The 19694-nt window shown below is 44.2% G+C and overlaps 1 protein-coding gene across 2 annotated transcripts in view; it reads right to left on the bottom strand.

Annotated features, from left to right (window-relative positions):
• PLCB4 (phospholipase C beta 4) overlaps window positions 1-10939 on the bottom strand; it is a 190301-nt gene extending 179362 nt beyond the window's left edge. The window contains exon 1 of one of the 2 annotated variants that reach the window (XM_026052876.1): window positions 10922-10939. The gene's annotated coding sequence lies outside the window, so the exon portion shown is untranslated. The remainder of the gene's footprint in view (window positions 1-10921) is intronic. The other variant, XM_026052877.1, reaches the window with a different exon arrangement.
• Window positions 10940-19694: the final 8755 nt, after the last annotated feature.

Below are 19694 nucleotides of genomic sequence, written 5' to 3'. Positions count from 1 at the left end.
TCCTGAGTTATGCTCTGACTTAAGGGTTTACACAGGGAATCCTCACAGCCAGAAATAACACTAAGCAGCACATTTGCATTTTTTTCTGAAAGACTCATGTCAAAGATTGTATGAAAAAAAAAGAAAAAGAAAAAGAAAAAAGAAAAACCTGCTTGATAAATATCCTGTATCAGTTTATACTCCTAAAAGTGAAACAACGGAACTTTCCTACTGCTGGGCTATAAATCACCCCAGGGCCTGTTCCATAACAAAGGTGTAGGAGATGATGGTCTCTAACGGTACAGGACACATCTGCCCAAGCAGCGCGAGCACTGCCTCACTTGGGACATGTGGGACATGCGGGACACACTCCCAGGAGTCTCGCCCGAGACGGTCTGTCCGTGTCTCCGATTTGCAACTCGGGATCAGGCAGCAATTTGCCAAAATGCATTTTGCTGCCTTATACACTGCAGCCTTCGGTAGGCCCTCTCATCACACTTAAAAASCAAGGTCTCCACAGCTGGAATATAAAAAGACAGCAAATTGTCCTACTCATTCTGAAAGCTGCATCGTTCCTTGAGACACTTCAACACGCTGAAGAAAACAACATGAACGTCGGCTGACAGAAAGAAAAGCGCTGCATTAATAAATGCCATAAAATAAATAATACAAAGATAGTCCCTGCCCCAGAAACCTTACAATTTAGGACATGGAGAAAGAATCCTTAAGGGAACATCCCAAATCTGCCTAAGGTTCCTGGATTCTGACAGTTGCATTACTTCAAGGCTGAGCTGGAAGGCTGCACATCCTCCCGTGCGCTGCTGAAGGCAGCTCTGTACCTGCTCACTCACTGTGCMGCAAGTCCTCATTTCAGGCACCATCATGACGGAAGGATAAGATAGGTACTGGAAAACCATCGCAATCAGAAAGCTGGGGTCAGGGGCAGCACGCTTTAACCCAAGCAACTGTCACCACAGACACAAGTTTCTACTCAGAAAACCACAATAAAAAATTAGTAAGGAAAAAGAAAACATTTGCACTACAGGCAAATAAGCCGATGTGCAAAAGAAATAGCAATAACAAAAAAAAAAAAAGGAAAAAAAAATGGACTGTGGAACTTATAAACCCATATGAAAGAGCAGGCAAGTTTTCAAGCCAGGCTCCTACCCTGCCGGTGTTGCACAAGGCTCCGTTTCCTGGGCAGGATGGATATTACTACACACAGTAACTGTACTCGGCAGCTTCTGTGYAGCTTCTGTTTCCCACAGACAGCCCGACCCTCCCAGCAGTTCCTGCCTCTGAGCAGCCAAGGGTCTCTCTGAGGTCCAAGGGACTCTGCTGGATGGTGCTGCCCTTCAAAGAGGTGCAGGTATAAACCACCATTTTGGAGTATTACACACTTTTCAGAGTTTGGTTATCTTTCTGTCATCAGGGCTCATTTGAAGACAGAAAAAAATAGAAGCTCTTCAATTACTTAAAAGATGGTTTAAAGTTTAGAAACATTTTTTTTTTCCCTCCAAAGTCTTCTGCTCAGCTGAGTGTTGTTAAACAGCTGCCAACTTTTTAGAGGCAGCATGTAGAGTGATACCAAAATAATAATAATAATAATATGCTACAGCACCACTCAAAGCACTTCGCAGACAAGTGTTACCGAAGCTTCACTAACACCCTGCAAGGCGACAGCCTTCTCAGGCTCTTCCTAAAGATGGGAAGCCACAAAGTGTGGGAAAATTAAGCGGCTCGCTCGAGCTTGCTCAAGGCGCAGCACAGCCATGGTGCTGCAGCACAGGGGCAGGCACTGCCCATAGAGCCACCCAGCCCCACCGAGCCCCAGCGAGGATGAGAGCAGCAAGAGGGAAAGCCACACTCAGACACGCTCTCCCGAGCCTCAAACTGACTCTGCTTTCACAGTTAGAACAAAAACTCCACAATTTACCAACAGACATTGCTGAACTTGAAGAGCCGACTTGCACTGTTGGAATTGTATGGTATTCCTAAAGAAATGTGCTCTCTACCTTGGGAACTTGTCTGCAGGACTGCAGAATACTTGCCTAAGCAAAGCACGTCTTGCCAAGGGCTCTAAGAAAACATTCACTAATTTCTAAATCTRAAAGGCAATGAAAAGGACAAAGAGAATTGTCCCCTTTCAGTCACCTTTAAAAAGATTTACTCTATGTGATTTAAAATTAATTGTGAAATGATTTAATTGCTTCAACTTTTGCAAAAAGAAAAAGCCTGAAATGTAATTTTTACTTCATGTATATGAAGCACCTATTCTTATTTAAATGATGAGTTGGCTTCTCAGATACYGAGAGGTTCTATATTTATAGATTATGAAATTAAGCCATATTACCAGAAAAGCCATCATTAAGTTATTCATTACCAACCTCAAAGGCCTATAATTTTATATCTTTTATGTACGAAATTTTACATCTCTTAACTGACGTCCCACTCTGGTAATTACTGCATCTRGCACTTTAGGGGTGTACTTTGCACAGAGTTTTCATATGAACTATAAGAAAAAACACCTTCACAACCCAACTTTTTATTAAAATTTTCAAGTTATGCATGGAGGTCRTTATGGTATGCAACTTTAAATGATACTGAAAAGGCAAAGTTATATCAACCTTTATTAAAAGRATGGAAAAATTAAATGTTCCAAAAACTAAGCCTACAAAAACACCACTCTAATTTTATATGACTGGAAAATTCCTCTTAGATTTTGCTGTATTAATATTGCRCTTAAGAAAACAATTCCATTAAGAAAAACAAAAAAAGGGGCAAATAAAAGTTACCTGAAGATACATACACACATATATTTATATATAAAAACACTATACATACGAACACACACATGGAGCAATAGAGACAACTTCCTAAAATTGGATAACATTGTAACTCCCTCTGCCATATCTACTTGTGCACTATTAGAGCAGTATTTCTGTTTTCATTCATTTCAGTTTTGAAAATGTAAGGATTACCAAGATCATTAAGCAGCAAGAAAGCTCACGTTAAGTTTACTCGATGCCATCTCACATGTGCTCTTAAGGCAAGTATTGCTTTCACCTCAAGTACRTTTTAAACTGGAAGAGGAATTTACCAAATATATATATGTGTTCATAGAGCAATTAATTATTGCAAATACAGATTTTTCATTTCCCCATACTTGGACTGACATCTGTATGTAGTTTGAACCTGATAAAGGTCTAAGAAGTGAACTGTGATTTGACACAGACCAGCTGAAAGCAACTTTTAGGCACCACAATTTCTCAGTGCAGACACCACAATTTCTCAGTGCAGACTTTAGAATCCTTGTGAATGAACTCAGCCAGACCAACAAGAATTCAGATTTTTGTCTTCCATATCAACTGATCAAAAATATGCACTAGGATCAGCAACACCAAATACTTTCTCACAGTAATGTTCACACAGCTATTTAGAGACAAAAGTAAAATGCAGGTGACTTGTCACACCTTTTGGACACTGCTGTTTCCTTCTGATATYCTTTTGCTGACATCTATTCAACTTTGATACCCGCTCACTCAAGAGAACCTAGTGATCATCAGCTTTCTCTCCATTTCCAACGGCCACGCAACAGGGACAGTTGGGGTCTGAGCTTCTACACATTCAGTCCACACCTCCAAGCACAGAAGGGCCAATACTGGCTACCACTGTCACCAGCACTACGCTGGCTTGTTGACCAAACTTGCCTCAAAAAGAGTGAGGCACCATATGTTTAAGTGCCATACGAGACATTAAGACCAATTTAACTGTGAGTTATTTCCTTGTATAAAAGACATGCACACAAAATGGTTCAGTTACAAACTCTTTGTACATGTCTTTTCTAAACCAACCCTAAGCTCTCATCAGGGCATCTCTATGGAGACTATTTGATCAGCTCCCGTCAGCTTGGGTGAGCAGATCCCCAGGGACTTTCAGGATGGGGGGAACAAAGGGGGAGAGATGAAAGGGGGTCACACACCCAGGACCAAACATCCATAGTGCRTTAAGATGCCAAGTAGATGGGGGCTGCTGGAGAAAGAACAGAGGCAGCAGGGAGACCGAGAGAGAGGGAGCAAGTAAGGCAGTGAGAGAGAAGGCAACGAGCGAGTGAGTCTGGAGGCAGTGAGGAARAGAGAGCATAGACAGAAAGCATGAGGGAGTACAGAGGTAGTAAGAGATAGAGAATAAGGAGGCAGCGACCAAAGGAGAGAGGGGGAGAGAACAAGAGAGAGAGAGAGAAAATTCAGAGAAAGTGAAAGGAGACAGCAGGTGAGGGAAAGACCAGGGCAGAGAGAGAGATAAAGAGAGTGGAGGCAATGATGAGAGAGTTCAGAGGTAAAGAGAATGAGAGGGCTCAGACAGCAAGCAGGAGGGAGAGAGGAGGCAGCGAGCGAGAACRCAGAGGCAGCGAGGGGAGAGACAGGGAATGTGGAGGCAGGAGAGGGCCCTGCACTTTGGGTCTCAGCAGAGGAGCCCAGCAGCGACAGCAGGGAGTGCAGGCGGAGCCATGGCAGACATACGGAGGGTGCTTTCCAGGAGCACCCTGCCTGCGGCACACGAAGGCACGGAGAGTCCTTACGGGAACACCACAACAGGAGCTGCAGGGCCACGGCGTTCACAGGAGCTGCAGCTCCCAGCTCTGATGCCTGCTCTGGCTGCAGCAGCTCCGTTGCAAGCTGCTCTGATTCACCTGCAATCACATTTCATCTCGTCTTCCAGTGTATGACAACTATTTCTAAGCACGTTTTTCGAGGGAAATAGTACACAAGTAACACAGGCCACAAGAGGAGAAAAAAATAATTACTCGGCCTCTTCTATGCTTGTGTCAGACATGCAGCACAGTGCTCTGCAGCCAGCAGAGAGCCTGTTTAATCTGCACCAAGCCTCAAGGGCTGTATTTGAAAAAGAAAATATTTTAATGGTTCAACAGCCCCCCCTCAGCCATGTGGTACATGCTTAGGAGCAGTACACAGTCCCTTTCATCATGAGACAGGGTCATATAATCTCTCCTTTAGCAGAATTATGCTCTGATGTCATCTCTGCAAGCAAATCTATCACAAACTCATTTCAGCTTCTCATCCTGTCTCKGCGCCTCCTTTACAAGCGCTCCATCTTCCCTGCTCAGAGCGCTCCTTAGAAAAGGGACACTAATTCCGTTAGGTTCAATAAATCACGTTAGCTTAGCCAGGGTAACAGGCTACTTCTCCATAAGGCATTCATCCTCCATTTCCACTCACTCTTTCCAATAGGAATGCTGTATGAACTGGAGCAACATGTCCTTACCATGCCTACACCCACAAAAACAGCAACTTGTGCAAAGACATTCTGAATTGCTCTTACTTTTAAGAATAAATTGTATTTTACTTCGTGTGTTTCAAGACAGAAATAAGCTCTTACAACAGCCATCAACTCCTCTCCTACTTGTATTTGACTGTGGCAGCTGGGCAGCAGTAGGGATGTCCAAAGGCAGCAACGGGGCAAGCATCCAGAGCTAAGAGTGGAGTAGGGAAGACCTGCAGATGCAGGAGGTGCAGCACATACAGCAACATGAATAATGAACATCTCCACAAGATTAACAAGGAAATCCAAAAAGCACATGAGAGAGATTGCAGTTTCAGTCACAGAAGAGAAAAACGGGGACAGAARATGTTGTACAAATTTGAAATGAAAGCCTAAAGGATTAATGGGGGGAAAACTGCCACTTGGTCAGAGGAAGCTCTTTTCCAACCTATCTTGTTCAACACCACAGCTTATACCTCACAGACCTCCTTTACTGCTTGTTATTTTCCCCAGTATCACTCTTCACAGGATCAGGGAAACTCTAGATCACTGGAATCCAATCTCATTAACCTTTCAAGACCTCTGTCTCTTTTGTCCCCTTTATTAGTCACTCACCTCCTGACCGATTGCTTCCAGGCTGCAGGAGCGTGCGTGCGGGCTTAAATTCAATAGAGAAATGTTAGAAAAGGAAATCTATCTATGACTTTAATCTTAAACASTCTGCTATAATACCTATTTCATATTGACTTCTTCCTCCTTACATGCAAACATTGCCTAAATTGAATATATATATACTCTCTCAGGTAGCATATTGCTAAACCAACCGCAGCAACACATGTTTTTATTTAACTGTTTGATAGGTGGATTGTATCTATTCATACTTTCATACAGTATTGCACATAAAAACAGCACAGTATAAGCATTAAGCCTGTCTAAGTATAAGCCCGGATTAAAACATTTCATAGAAATAATTGGTCTGTCAACACAACACCTGGAAAGGACCATGCAGAGTACTCAACCCGAGCAAAACAGTCCCTTTGAACCGAACACCTAGGCCTCTACATCACTTCTCGGTCTGCTGATACTGGCCAACTGCCAGGTTAGCTCCCAAGGAGTTGGAGAGCCCCAACCCTTGTCAAACAGAGCCATCTTCTTCAGCAAGGAGAGGGCAGAGGTGTTTGTTTCAGCAATACTAATTTTGGGACCTGCACAAACAGGCCACATGACAGATYGTACTGCAAGCAGACAGCCTCCCCTCTGCTGCCTAAAGCTCCCAAGCTACTGTTATTAAATAAAGAAATAAGTTCTTATTTTGAGAAAAGACTAAGCAAGTGTCTAGATCCTATGCACAGTGATAGCAAGAAAACACAAAATCGGAGAAAAAAAGGCTGTATCTTTAAAAATATGACAGGTGCCAATCACCTACTGAATTCAATCTCCAATCATCTCTTTCTGTAAAAGGTAGGAGAAAAGATGAGAAATGGAGCAGCAGAGCTCTTCCTGCTACAGAGTATATGCCCTATCCAACAGCATGCAGCAGCTGCAAAAAGTCAGATTACAAATTCATCTTGCCTCCTTGAAGTCAACCATTAAACAGGGCAGTGCAAGAGAGCCTGCTTCACTCCCACATTCCCAGGCCCTCTGATCTACGCCGTCCTGTGACTAGTTATTAGTTGCTAGTGGGACAGGATCAAGACTGAGTTCAGCACCACTAACGGGCAATGGAAAAGAAGGCGAAGCTAAACAAGGATCAAAGTAATGGCCACTTCTGCCATAGGAACCTAAAGCATGCTGAAGAAAAAAAGAAAAAAAGAAAAAAAGAAAAAAAGAAAAAAAGAAAAGAAATAAAGCAATCCTAGAAGCTGGAGATCTTGTGTTTTTCCCTTTTAAGGTGCAGACTCATTACATTATGACAATCTAGCCTTCCAGTGACACCCACATTGCTCCCCATGTTCTTTCCCAGGTTCTTTCCCACAGGAAAGACTCATTGGAGCTTCTCAGAACTCCAAACATGAAAAATATTATCATTGACAAATACCATTCATCAAAGTCTACTAACGAGCCAAGCAGGACAGCACAACTTCCTAACACCTTGCCTAAGGGCTGGGACTGTCAATGGGAAAAAATGAAGGGGTGTTCTGCTTCATTCTCCTCCCCAAAAGATGAGATTCTTTAGCCGTTGCTTGGGTGCCATTTAGGAGTCCTTCATTCAGCAGTTGCTGCTGCTCGGTCTTGTGCTACCCTGTTTAGCAGCAGCACCTGCCTCGGTTGCGAACCCATATAGCCAAACCCACAGCACCTCATCGCTTTCCCAAATGACGTGGGTCTTTAAAAGAAGCGAATGCCAGCTCTAGATTTCCTACAACATCCAAACAGGGATAGCCTCACAGGACAAGACAAGCAACCCACCATCCAGCCRTTCACTGGAAAGGAATCTCGGAAGCCACGATAGTGCTGCACCGTCTATTTCTGTGTCACACGAACCGCTCGGGAGCGCCACGTCCTGAAAACTACTGCAAGTCCGGGCATAACTGCGTGAGGACAGCGGTGAAAGAGCTGTCCTGACTCTCTTTCCCAAACTGGAGCGCTGGTCCAGACATCAGTGTGTCCTTCTGGAACATGGAAGGCTGGGAATGTGCTTTCTTCCACTGGGTGACAAATCTCTTCTTCTGCATTTATCGAGCTTTGGAAATGGCTACCACGGGGAGGTGGTCCAGAAACAGCAGTAACCATTTTCACAGCTTAGCGCTCACAGATTGCGAATAGAAGCAAATCGGGCTGGTTAATGCCAGGACACACACTACCGGCGTGAKAGTTACACCGGTGCCATCCATCCACTCACACTCACAACAGGTCAGATGTCTGCGTACACAACRCCTGGAGTTCACACAAAGACCACAAGCCAACATTCGCAGCAGTGAGGAGACCACAAAGTCTGCTCTCAGAAAACCCCATTGAAAAAAGTTTATCTGGGCCTTTGATGCATGCGCTTCAGGCATTTTGATGTGGTAAGTGTTACGCATGCATCTCACACAAGAATAAGGCCTCCTAAACAGCAGAGTCAAAAAACTTTTGAGGAGCTTATAGTCTGGGTCACAAACATCCCTATTATAGGCAACTTCTCCAGACATCAAAGAATCTTCCCAAAATTGTGTGCATGTATTATGAATCTCATAAAATACATAAATGAACCGAAGCTAACAATTTTCCAAGAGTCTGAGTGGCACAATTACCTATTYATTAGGTAATGGAACTAAGCCCAGGCTACTAATAAGCCTTTCTGCAAATAATGCTTTGTGCAACCTTTAATAATAGTTTCCACTAACAACCAACCAGTGATTTTATGAATTGAAAAAATTCACTTCTAAATTAATGTACAACCATTCCCCTAATTTAATGGGGACAGATGATTAAAACTACAATGGAAACCAGTCTTTSCTAAAATCAATGAGCTACCTGTTTCATAGCTTGTGCCAGGATTGGGGTTTTGTGCTCACTTTCAGAATTCTGTTAAATATTCCCCTGTGCCTCCTCTTCCCTTTCCCCTGGAAAATAAAATTATTCAATTTTAAGCAAACTATTAAAAGAGCAACTCAAAATTTGTTCTTCTGCAAGTTATAAACAAGGTGTTTATAAACACTGAATTATAAACAAGCAGGAATAGGTATCGAGTTGGTAAAACTACCAAACTACGAACTAACCACAAGGCAACAAAAGTCAAATAAAAACCAAAAAAACTAATGTGCAAAGAAAATACAAAATAAACAATATCAGGAATACTGAAAATTATACTCCTATACATTTTCAACACAGTGTAAGCAARCCTGGTGAAAATAAAGCCACCATTTCCTATAAAGCCCTAACAAATACTTGACACATGCACTGAATAGCTCCAAGTTCATCATCTCTGCCAGCTATTACCGGAACGAATGGCCAAAGTCTGCAAGAGAAGTCAGCAGYGTGCGTTAAGCTAGACCACCGAGCCATTACCTTAGAAAAGCTGTAAGCAGAATAGAACTTGTAATTTTGCCTGGTACATAACGATGAGCTATTTTCTCTGTCAGTAAGGGAAACTCTCATAATCTCTCTCTCTCTTCCCTCTCGTGGTCTTTATCTCTCTCCCTTCCAGGCTTTTTCTTCCCTGCACACTAAGAAAAAGCAGAGAGCGTATGTTATGCATAAATTCATGACATAGAAAATTCTGTTTTAGCACACAGCTCTTGTGCGTGGGCGCGTGTCTATAAAATAAAAGGCACTGTTACTCTACTAAGTACGAATCCACATCCAGAAATTAAAGCAGATCTCAACATTTTATTTTGACAGCTACGCACAGCTATATTTCCACCAGAGGTTTGACTTCAATACAAGTACCTCGGTTTTAGTGTTATCATCAAAAGATGAATCAAAACTGATGCTTGAAGATAGAATGGCATTAACAGTTGTGAAAGAGAGTTCCCATGCCTGAAATYTGTAATTTATTTTAATTACTTGCTGAAATTATCAGCTGCAGAGAAGCACAAATCCGTTTCCAATTTGTATTTATAAAGTGTCTCTGAACAAAATAAATTTACTCAGCTCTGTACAATGACAATTATTTTATAGTACCTAGCAACACTATGTACCCACGACCTGGAGGAAGCCTGCAAACACAGTACACGTTACACTCTGAGAAGTTAAGGAAAATCAGCTCAAATGAGCAACACTTCCAGCTTGCTTAAACTGCCCAAATCAACCACATAGTTCAGCCACCAACGTAAACGTGTTAGGATGGAACCTGCTCCATGCATTGGTAGAACCGGCAGTGTTACGGTTTCTGTACGAGCCGCATGAGCTCAGCTTATCAAATCTGCAAATCCCATAAAAATAACGTGAAGTTTGGAAAACCACTGACCGTTATTTAACCATGAGGAGGATATTATGCAGACTTCCCTGAAGATCTGTGCTCTTTGGGTCTTTGACGGTGCACAGCCCTTACTGTCCATCTTACAGAGGCATTCCCGCAGGCACGTAAACATTATATAAATCCCCCCCAGAGACAGAGATCAGTCTGTAACTTCAGAGAACCATCTCCTTTGGAGAAAGCATCACCTAGCAAAAACGCTTTGGGTATCTCACCAACGCACCAGCTCCTGGGGTTCCTACCAGGTGCCCGCAGAGGCTTAAAGCAACACTTGAAATTCGCTTTGACGCGTTAAAACGAAGAGGAGCAAGGCTGAGCAACGGTAACCAGGAGGAATAAACAGGATTAAGTAACAGGTGTCTGCCTGCTCGCAAGCCCAAGCGCGCACCAAGCCCTGCGCTCGGTGCTGCTGGCAAAATGGCACCTGGCTCCGCACGGCGCTTCCAAAAGTTACCCGCAAGGGCTCCGAGCAGCCGGGATTGGCGCGGGGGGCTGCGCTACTCACCCACCGGAAAAGGAAAATAGCATTAAAATAATAAGAGAACAGGAACTCCCGAAGGTGAGCCTTTCCTTTGTTTAAAGGAAGAAAGGGGAAAAAAGAAAATAAATAAATAAGCCGAAGTTACACCGAACTGCACAGAAACATTTGTCACACCGCCCAGCGCTGACAAAATCCGGATACGCTCCGAAACTACAGCGAGCAGGCGGCAACCGAACCGCCAGACACACACACACAAACACACACACGTACATACGTACGTTCACAGCCGCGCGTGCACATACATTAACATGCATATATATATATATATATATATCAATAGGCACGGAGGCGGCGGCGCCAGGTTACGGCCGCCGCCGGGGCCGCGCCGCCCGTGAAGGACGCGCCGCCTCGGGGCGATGCCGCCGCCGCCGCCTCAACGGCCGCCAACGGCCGCCAACGGCCGCTCGCCCGCGCGCCGCCCCCGCGCCGCCCTTACATGAGGGGCCGCCGCCGCGGCCGCTGCGGCCGGCGGGCGCCACCGCGGCGCTGCGCACGGAGCCGGGGCTGCGCGGCCGGGCGCCCACCGCCTCCTGCCGCCGCTGCAGCCTCCGCCTCCTTCCTCCTCCTCCTTCCTCCTCCTCCGCGCGCCTCCGCGTGTGCGTGTCCGGGCGTGTGTGCAGCCCGCTCGCCCCGCAGCCGCGGCTCCTCCCCTCGTCCCTTCCTTCCTTCCTTCCTTCCCGCCCTGGCCCGGCCCGGCCCCGCCGCAGCGCCGGGACACGGCGGAGCCGCCGGGAGCGGCGCCCGCAGCCCGGCCGCGGGCAACGGCCTGCGCGGCCCTGCCGCCCCCGCGGCCTCTGCTCCGTGTCTATCAATATATATATATATATATTGCTATACGTGTGTGTGTGTGTGTATATGGTGCGCAGGGCTCTGTCACTGCAGGGTCCGTGCAAAGACACCCCCATGCTACCCCCTTCTAAAGGGCAGGCGAGGGGTCCCCAGCATGAGCTGTAGGTTGTTCATGGGGACACAGGCGGAGAGGAGGGGACAAGAGCAGGGCAGGGGCTGCCGGGGTCCCTAGGTTTGCACTGGTGGTGGCTCCACTGGGGAAGGGCTGTCCCAGCATGGGCAGACGTCGGAARGCAGTTGGCAAACTTTAATGTTGGTACCAAAGGACAATCCCATCGCCCAACTGTACCTTAAATCCTGGTGTCCCCACACCTTCCTRCCTCCAGCTCTGCGCGTGACTCCCGTTGTGCTACATACGTGAGGGTCCCTTTGCTCATAGCCCTGGGCATGACCTGATGCTTTCGGTTCTTCGGGAGATGAGCAAGGGGGCAGGGAAGCCCCAGCAATGGAGACCCCAGCCTCGAGCTGAGGAGTTTTTGTGACAGAAGCCTGTGTTTGAATGAACAKTGTCTGAATGAACAGTGAATACCAGGTGCTGGTGTTCACTTTTCATCTGCTCAATTAGAAAGTCCTCACAGGYGGAGCGGTAGAGGTGGATCTTCAGAAATGCATGAAGTGCAAGCCTGTACCTACACTGTGGATGTATGGGGCCAAGGGAGGAACATTTAGGAACTGACACTGTACCTGCACGAGCAGCACGTGCAGTGGGTGCAAGCCAATATCACTGTCAGGACTAAAGGGACAGCGTTAACCTGCAGGGCAGAAGAGTAGCTGTTACAGCCACTAAAGATGCAGGGAATCAGCTGGGATTGGGAATGAGCCTTGGGCTGATGAAAGAGTTGTYGTTGGAGAAGTATTTGTTCAGAACTCAATGAAATGGATGCATTTGCTTTTGCACACATGGAGCACAAATAAAGTGCTCCATGCTTCTTGTCTTGCTCTTCTTTTGCAAGATGGACTGTTTGTAAACTACTCCGAGAACTTTGATAGAAGTATTGATAGGGTATTTCCAATGAGGAGTATTATTGGTAGCAACCACTACTTGCTTCTCCTTAGGAATACCGACACAGTTTGTGTTCACACYTCTACAGCTTGTAGTGGCTATAAATACAAATATTTTTATTCTGATTTTATTCTCAGGTTGTCTGGCTTTAYCCACCACTGATCTTATCCCCATCACCTCCAAACTGCTTTCTATATGGCAACAAGCCATGGCTGCCACTTTAAGGCTGCTTACCTGCACATAAAGACTGTCTTCCAGAGTAAAATTTATGCCTATTATCTTCATTAATGGTAGATCTTACAACAGCCTTAACAAAATGGAGTGACTTGAAGTATTTAGGCAACTGCAGATAGGTAGTTATTGCAGTTATTGGTAGCATCTCAGAATTAGCCAAAAGTGTAGTTCTAGTGGAAAAGAGTGTTATTTTACATTCTTTCTTTTTCTGGTATCACCCTTTATGACCTGGCTTCACTTTTTCCTTGTGAAGAAGGGCAGGCATCAAAAGGACAGCGCTTGCACTGTGGCTGTGCAAGAAAACCAGAAGTACTGTCAATGACAATTTTAACACCAAGTGGGCTTCACAGTAAAAGACATTCAAAGTCCCGGAAAATAAGGACACGCTGTGGGTCTGGAACTCCACACATAGCTATAAGTGGCAGGGCCCGGCCCACATAAAAGATCTGTTCAAGTTAGCTAGGTAGGAATGAATTAAAAGTAAACCTGAAATCCTCAGATATTACACCTAATTCTTAAATTTGACTTTCTGCCTGGCTGTGGAAAACATGCAAATATTCCATCTCATTTTCTTCCTTGAAAAAGGATGAAGAAACACTATGCAATAAAGAACAAAGTTGGTTAGCTGAGACATATAAATGGTGCAGACGGGTAAAGGCACAAAAACGCTGAAGATTTGTGGCTGAGAAAGAAGACTTGGAAAGAGAAAAACAATGCAAACAATTCATACCTGTTGAAAACAAAATGCTATAGGTAACACAGCAGAAAAACTCCACACACTGAAGTGATTAGCTGAAACATGCTGAATTTAAAATGGTAGCCTTGGCTAAAGGTAGAGCTCCACATAACCTGGCCAAGTCAGCAAAAAACCACAGCTGTCCTCAGAGGAATTAATGCAGTTAGCAGCATATTCAGATTAAAAATACTTTTCCAAAGATGTAATTTGAAAGGTTGGCAAAGTCACATGGATCTTTCTTTCACTTTTTATTTGTCATGTGATGAAAAGGGTCCCAGACCCTTTACAATCACAAATCCATTATGCCTCAGAATATCCACACAAAGGAGTTTTATTCTCGGTGCTTTATTTCAAGGTTAGCTAAGGATTTTTTTCCTTGGATATCAGCACACTTAGTGACTGCACATTTATAAGTGGGTATAAAATGTGGTAGGTGTTTGAAGCTGAGCTTGCAAAASCTGGAGCGCTGAACAATTGACCCTCAGTCAAACAGGCTCCCACACTGCCCACCTTGCACTATCATGTATAGTTCTTCTGACCAGTTCATACCACCTGTTATCTAACTACAAATCTCCTTCTTTTTAAGCCTGGGCTTTCCTAGGGAAAACATGTTGACATCGATACTAATGAATGCACAACGTGCAGAATTAGGCACAAAGAAGTTACAAAATAGCTCGGCGCACAATCCCTGTGCAGCTCGAGCCCCATGTACGCAGATAAGCAAGGCTGCCACGCAAGTCACTCTGCAGCTAACAGTGCAGCCTATTTTTCCATGGCCATAGTCCTCAGCACTACTGAGCTCGGGAGGCCGTTCTGACCCTCTCAGTGCTCATCTGCTGCCATCCCACACACTGCAAAAACCCGGTTTCCCATCCCGCAGGTAGCTCACCGGCACAGAGGTCAGAAACCTTACTGGAAACTGCATTAGGATGATGCTCAAGCCAATATTCCCAAACACCGTGGCCTATTAGCCCGGGCTTCGGCGCTGTGCACACAGTAACTATCGTGCTTGTAGCTACATGGCTTTGGATCCRCGCTCTCCCCGGGGAGAACTTAGTTGCTTCTCCTGGAGAGAGGTCGGACCCTGCATGGTATCGTATGTGGCTAATGGTACTGCAGCTCCTCCTGGCAGGTGAAATCCTGCTCTCAGGAAAGTCAGTAGGAAAGCAGCCACTTACATCTGTCATCTTTCAAGCCTTATAGAACAGCTAAATCCAACGTCTTGGCTGCAAAAGGCAACGGGGAGGCAAACTGAAGGCTGAATCATGAGTGTGTTGATTTCTCACCTTCTTCAAAGAAATGGTCATTTTTTGGACTTTTTTGGGGAAATGGATTTTTTTTTTYCATAGCCTTGCTCTTGAACATCACCGAGCCATTTTGTTGCAGTTTGAGGCGGGCATCAAGCTCGGAATATTTTAGTCTGAGCAGTTAAATTTTGGCAAAATACTCAAATGCTTAACATGGAAAATACTAGGTAGTTTTAACTGTAGATGTCACTACCACCTCTCCCATGCCAAAGCCTGGCTAAAAAAAAAAAAAAWATATTTGGTTAGGCAGGACAAGGGATAATGCAACAAATTTGCTTCTTGAAACTTTCCTTTTCTGTAAGACTTTTTCACAAGACCATTCACTTTCCACATTTATAGATAGCATCCTGTTCTATGCCATTCATGGTCCCTATCATTTATATCAGCTAATATCTTTATTATTTACTATTTAATAGCTATATCAGCTATATCTTTATGCTGGGGACCTATATCCCATCAAGCGTTTTGAATTTAAAACACTGAGGTTGCCTTTTTATACATCAGCTTCTTGACAAGCAAGATTATGCCGGTATCTCATTTGTGATTTGATATAAAATTATCTCTGTTAACTGATTCAGAAAGACTGTCATCTTCTTCCTAGTCTTGTCAGGAAGCGAGACGTTCACCTGCGGATGCATATAATAGGAATGAGGAATAGGAACGCAAGAAATGTTTCTCCCCTACCTAAAACATAATATTAGTGACACTGTAATTATTATTTTGAGGTCTTTGTTATTAGAGAGTGAACATTACTTCTCAGTTGTGTATTAATGGCTCTATTCAGGAAAGTAAATAGTCTCCTACTCTATTGGGATATATTTATCCGTAGGCTTGGGCACAAGATCTTGTGCATTCAGCAGCACATAAGCATGTGGCTAAAAGAAGAGTTCCTTCAGAAGCTGGATAATGCAGCAGAGAGGAAAACAGAGCTTTCAAGATAATGCTATTAATAAGATTGTGTTTTTCCGTTTGGACATTAAAAGAAAGGGTTTGAGGTTCCTTGTCCTGTTTAATGACAAGAAATTAAATTTATCATTAAACAATTTGAATCTTTTAAGAAACCCATATCTCCACCTCTCACAAAAAAAAAAAAAAAAAAAAAAAGAAAAAAAAAAAAGGAAAAACAAAAGCATCATTATCAAACTATTAAAACAATGTTAAACCTTTTGGACAGGGATTTAGTCAGCTTTAACACGGGGGAGGCAAGGGTCTCCTCGCTCTGCTTTATTAGTACCCCAGGCACAAACCATATCTCTACAGGGGTAGGATACATTCTCACTGCAGGATCTGTTCTCCCAATGCTAGGGGAAGCAGCAGCCCAAGAAGGTCCAAGCCCTGGGCCTCCTCTCTCACTCTTGAGGTATGGCCCAGTCCTCTCCATCTCTTGTTACTGACTTAAAACCAGCGAAGTTCTACTGATGCCAAATATGAAACAACTCTGCTGTTTGCCAAAGAGTGTAATCCACCTCCAATATCTCTAAAGTCCATCCCCTTAGCACCACTAACAAAACTAAGATGGCATACTGAGCTCTTGAAGCTACCTTCTCAAGGCTAGCATGACCTAGAGAAGCATTATATTATTATTATTATTATTATGGCCATTATTATGGCCGCAAGCATTATAATGTCCACACATCCATTCCTTAAACAATAATATACAATATTCTCAATGCTCTGTAGCAAGACAAGCACATTGCATAAAAACTGTGCATTGGAAGTCATGAAGGATCACACAGTAATCAACTACAAGAAACCCGTGCCCTCTCAGAAATTATCTGCTTTAATTATTGATGCAAAAATGCAAGGATCTTTTCAATTTATGACTGTTCCCTCCCAAGAAAGTGTTCAAGCCTAAAAAGTGGACAAACAGGTCTGACTCATGTATCTTCCAGTTTGGGTTGACTGTCTTTTGTTTTCAGTCTGGCTAGGTATTGTTCAACATTCAACACCCTAATATCACAATATTCATGCTTTAGTTATAATAATGGATAGAAACTCTCTATGGATCCATTTCAGTCAAAAATTAAGAGATGTTTCTTTTCTTTCCTTTTTTTTTTCTTTTTTTCCCCTCCCTTCTGGCAGTAGGCCATCAATGGATACAGTGAAGACTGAAGAGTTTTCAATATGTAATTTTGAAAATTTTCATCATTACACACACCATAATAATATTCACATCATAAATATTTCATCTTTTCTCTCTCTCCATCTCTCAAAAATGCCTAGGAAATGAAACTTTCTTAATATTATCCAGCATACCCCTCCTTCTGACATACCTTCCTGTTCTTCACTTTCCAGGACTCAGATTATTTTCTTCTACTCAAAATTTCACTGAGAAAGCATTGCGTGGTGTCATTGCTCTTACTAAAGAGAAATAAGCATTTAGATGCCATCTGAGTATTTATATGTAAACGTACAGTACAAGTTCAGTGCATGTGGTAGAGCCAGTAGCTTTCCATACTGCACAAACATCAAAGAGGTCCCTTGAAGGTGAAGGTGTGTGTAGTCAGACCATGATTCTGGGTGCAAAAAAMCCCACATCTGCAGACTGCCTGACTAGCCTTGGTATTCTGATTCTTCAGCTGCTTGACACATTTTTTTTCCGCYCATATCCCTGCAAAAAGTGAAGGACATCAAGCCTACTTGTCTGCTTTTCCTCCCCAGCCTGGGAGGACACGTGAGCCCACCACGAGTGAACGTGTTGTGCATGACAGCGAGTGCGTGTTGCTCACTGCAGCTGACAGCAGCAGTGTGTAAGGCTGTCTGCTGGCAAAGCAAGGACAGTGCAGAGCACCTGTATGCCAGAGAAACCCAAGTATATTAATGCCACCCACTGCTGAGCCATCTGCAGGTTATTACATATGTCAGTGCCTTGATGGACAGAGAGTTATTAGAAAAGAGCCCACTGCTCAGGCTTAAGCACATCTCCCCTTGCTATGCTGTTATTTATGTCTTCACCTTATTTGCAGCATTTGCTTTTTAATTCATATACTGGCAGTGATATATGGCAGGAGTCCACAAATGCCTAAGACAGCATCTGGTTGGACCCCAGAGGAACTGTCTGTTCTGAGGTAAAACTGCAGTAAAGCTGAGGATCAGTCAGCAAGCCACACTTTTCTGATCCTGGACAAGTGTGGAATACTTGGGTATGTCCTTATTGCAGGGTACGTTACTCAAACAGGTAGAGAGAGCAAGAATGCCACCACAGTGCAGCTCCAAAAGCAGTACTGTTCCCTAGTGACCAGGGATGCTGGGTTTGCAGGAGGTCCATTGCAAGGGACCTTGTTGTTGACATTAGTGCAGAACAGAAAGTCATTAGGTGTTCTGCATGCACTGGGCTTGCACGAGGGAACTGCATAGTTATTCCCACCCCTGTCTTGCTTTAGACTGAACAGTAGCTGCATCCTTGTCTTGAAGAACTAAGCTACAGCTGAGTAATTCAGGCCAATTTGCCTCGTATCTGGTGTTGAGCAGGTGTTGGCTCTTTGCAGCATCACACAATGGTGCAGAGTTCTTGCCAACTCCACTTTTTTTTTCCTAGAAGTCCACCAGCTTTTATTTATTTTTAAACTTTGTCTCTTGCCTGCACTAGTATTGCCCTTAACACTGTATTTTGAGGCATTAGTAGCAGACCTATCCCTCACTGAGGAGTGGGGAGCACTTGCTACCATCAGGCTGGTAAAGATACCAGGTCCTTCAAACATCACTTGGAGAACAAGACATATCAGCACAGCAAAATGCCACATCCTTACAAGCAGCCTTGGCCAGTCGTGCAGTAGGAAGAACGTGGCTTTCTCTTCAGACTGTGTAACAGCATTTTAGCTCCTGTTGCTAAAGAGCCCACGGTGAGATGGAGTTGAAGGGGCTGCAGAGAGGCTGCTGCCATCATAGACAGGCAGAGCTGAGGCACAAATGAAGGCAGCAATGTCCTCCCTCCTGTACAAATCTGCTCCCAGAGCATATTTCTGTACACTGTATCCCCTGGGGGGTGTATTTCACCTGCATTTGAAGCACAAGACATAGTCCGGCTCGCCAGCTTGTTCCAAGGCTGATTTGGGTTTTCCTCTTTCCCCTATTTCCCTTTTTTCATCATTTTCACCTCCTCTTTTCCTCACTTTCCGCTCTCTATTACCACTGCCATCACCCCCTCCAGACCACCCACCAGAGTGCAGGAGGCTGGTATCATGTCACCCGGCCTAAGGAGAAACTGGAGACAAAGCGCAGGAGATGCTCAGCAACTGATCTTAAGGAAAGGAAGACAAATTAACTACTGTTGCAATCTTACCAGTTTCGACAATTCTGCCAAGGATAAATTTGGCCCAAAAGAGCAGCAAGAGTGCAGCACATGAGCAAGTCTGACCCTGCAACCCACTGCTCCTACCCTACAATCCAAGGCAGCAACGTTGCATGTGCAACAGGGCAGTTGTACAACTCAGTGACTGTTCATCCTCAGTTCTCTATAGTACCACTCCACAGACTAAAACCTTAATGAGTGTTTTGCCAAGTTCCTGTAATCACACAAAATTTCATAATTTAAACATGTTTTGAAGCTCCAGAGGAAAAGAAATAAAAAAAGTACATCAGTGAGAACTAGCCATCTGGAAAGCTTTGGAGACTTCTTTTGCTCATTTGTTTGTTTGCTGCTCAGCCATTTCAGTAGCATAAGCGTGAAATATGTTAAGCTTTTAAGTTAAAACATTAGTTTTAACTAATGGCTTAAAGCACCAGCCTGGCAGCAACAATTCAGCACTAGGAAAGGTAAATGCTTTCTGAACGACAACAGAGGCTTGTGATGGTGGGAGGTAGTGGCCACACCRTTCCGACCTGTTACTCCTTGCTAATGCTCTTAATAGCAGTATTTCATT

Source organism: Nothoprocta perdicaria, unplaced genomic scaffold (assembly GCF_003342845.1).
Source record: "Nothoprocta perdicaria isolate Ctin4 unplaced genomic scaffold, notPer1 scaffold_93, whole genome shotgun sequence".
NCBI classification, from domain to species: domain Eukaryota; kingdom Metazoa; phylum Chordata; class Aves; order Tinamiformes; family Tinamidae; genus Nothoprocta; species Nothoprocta perdicaria.
This window is presented reverse-complemented; position numbering and strand designations above follow the sequence as displayed.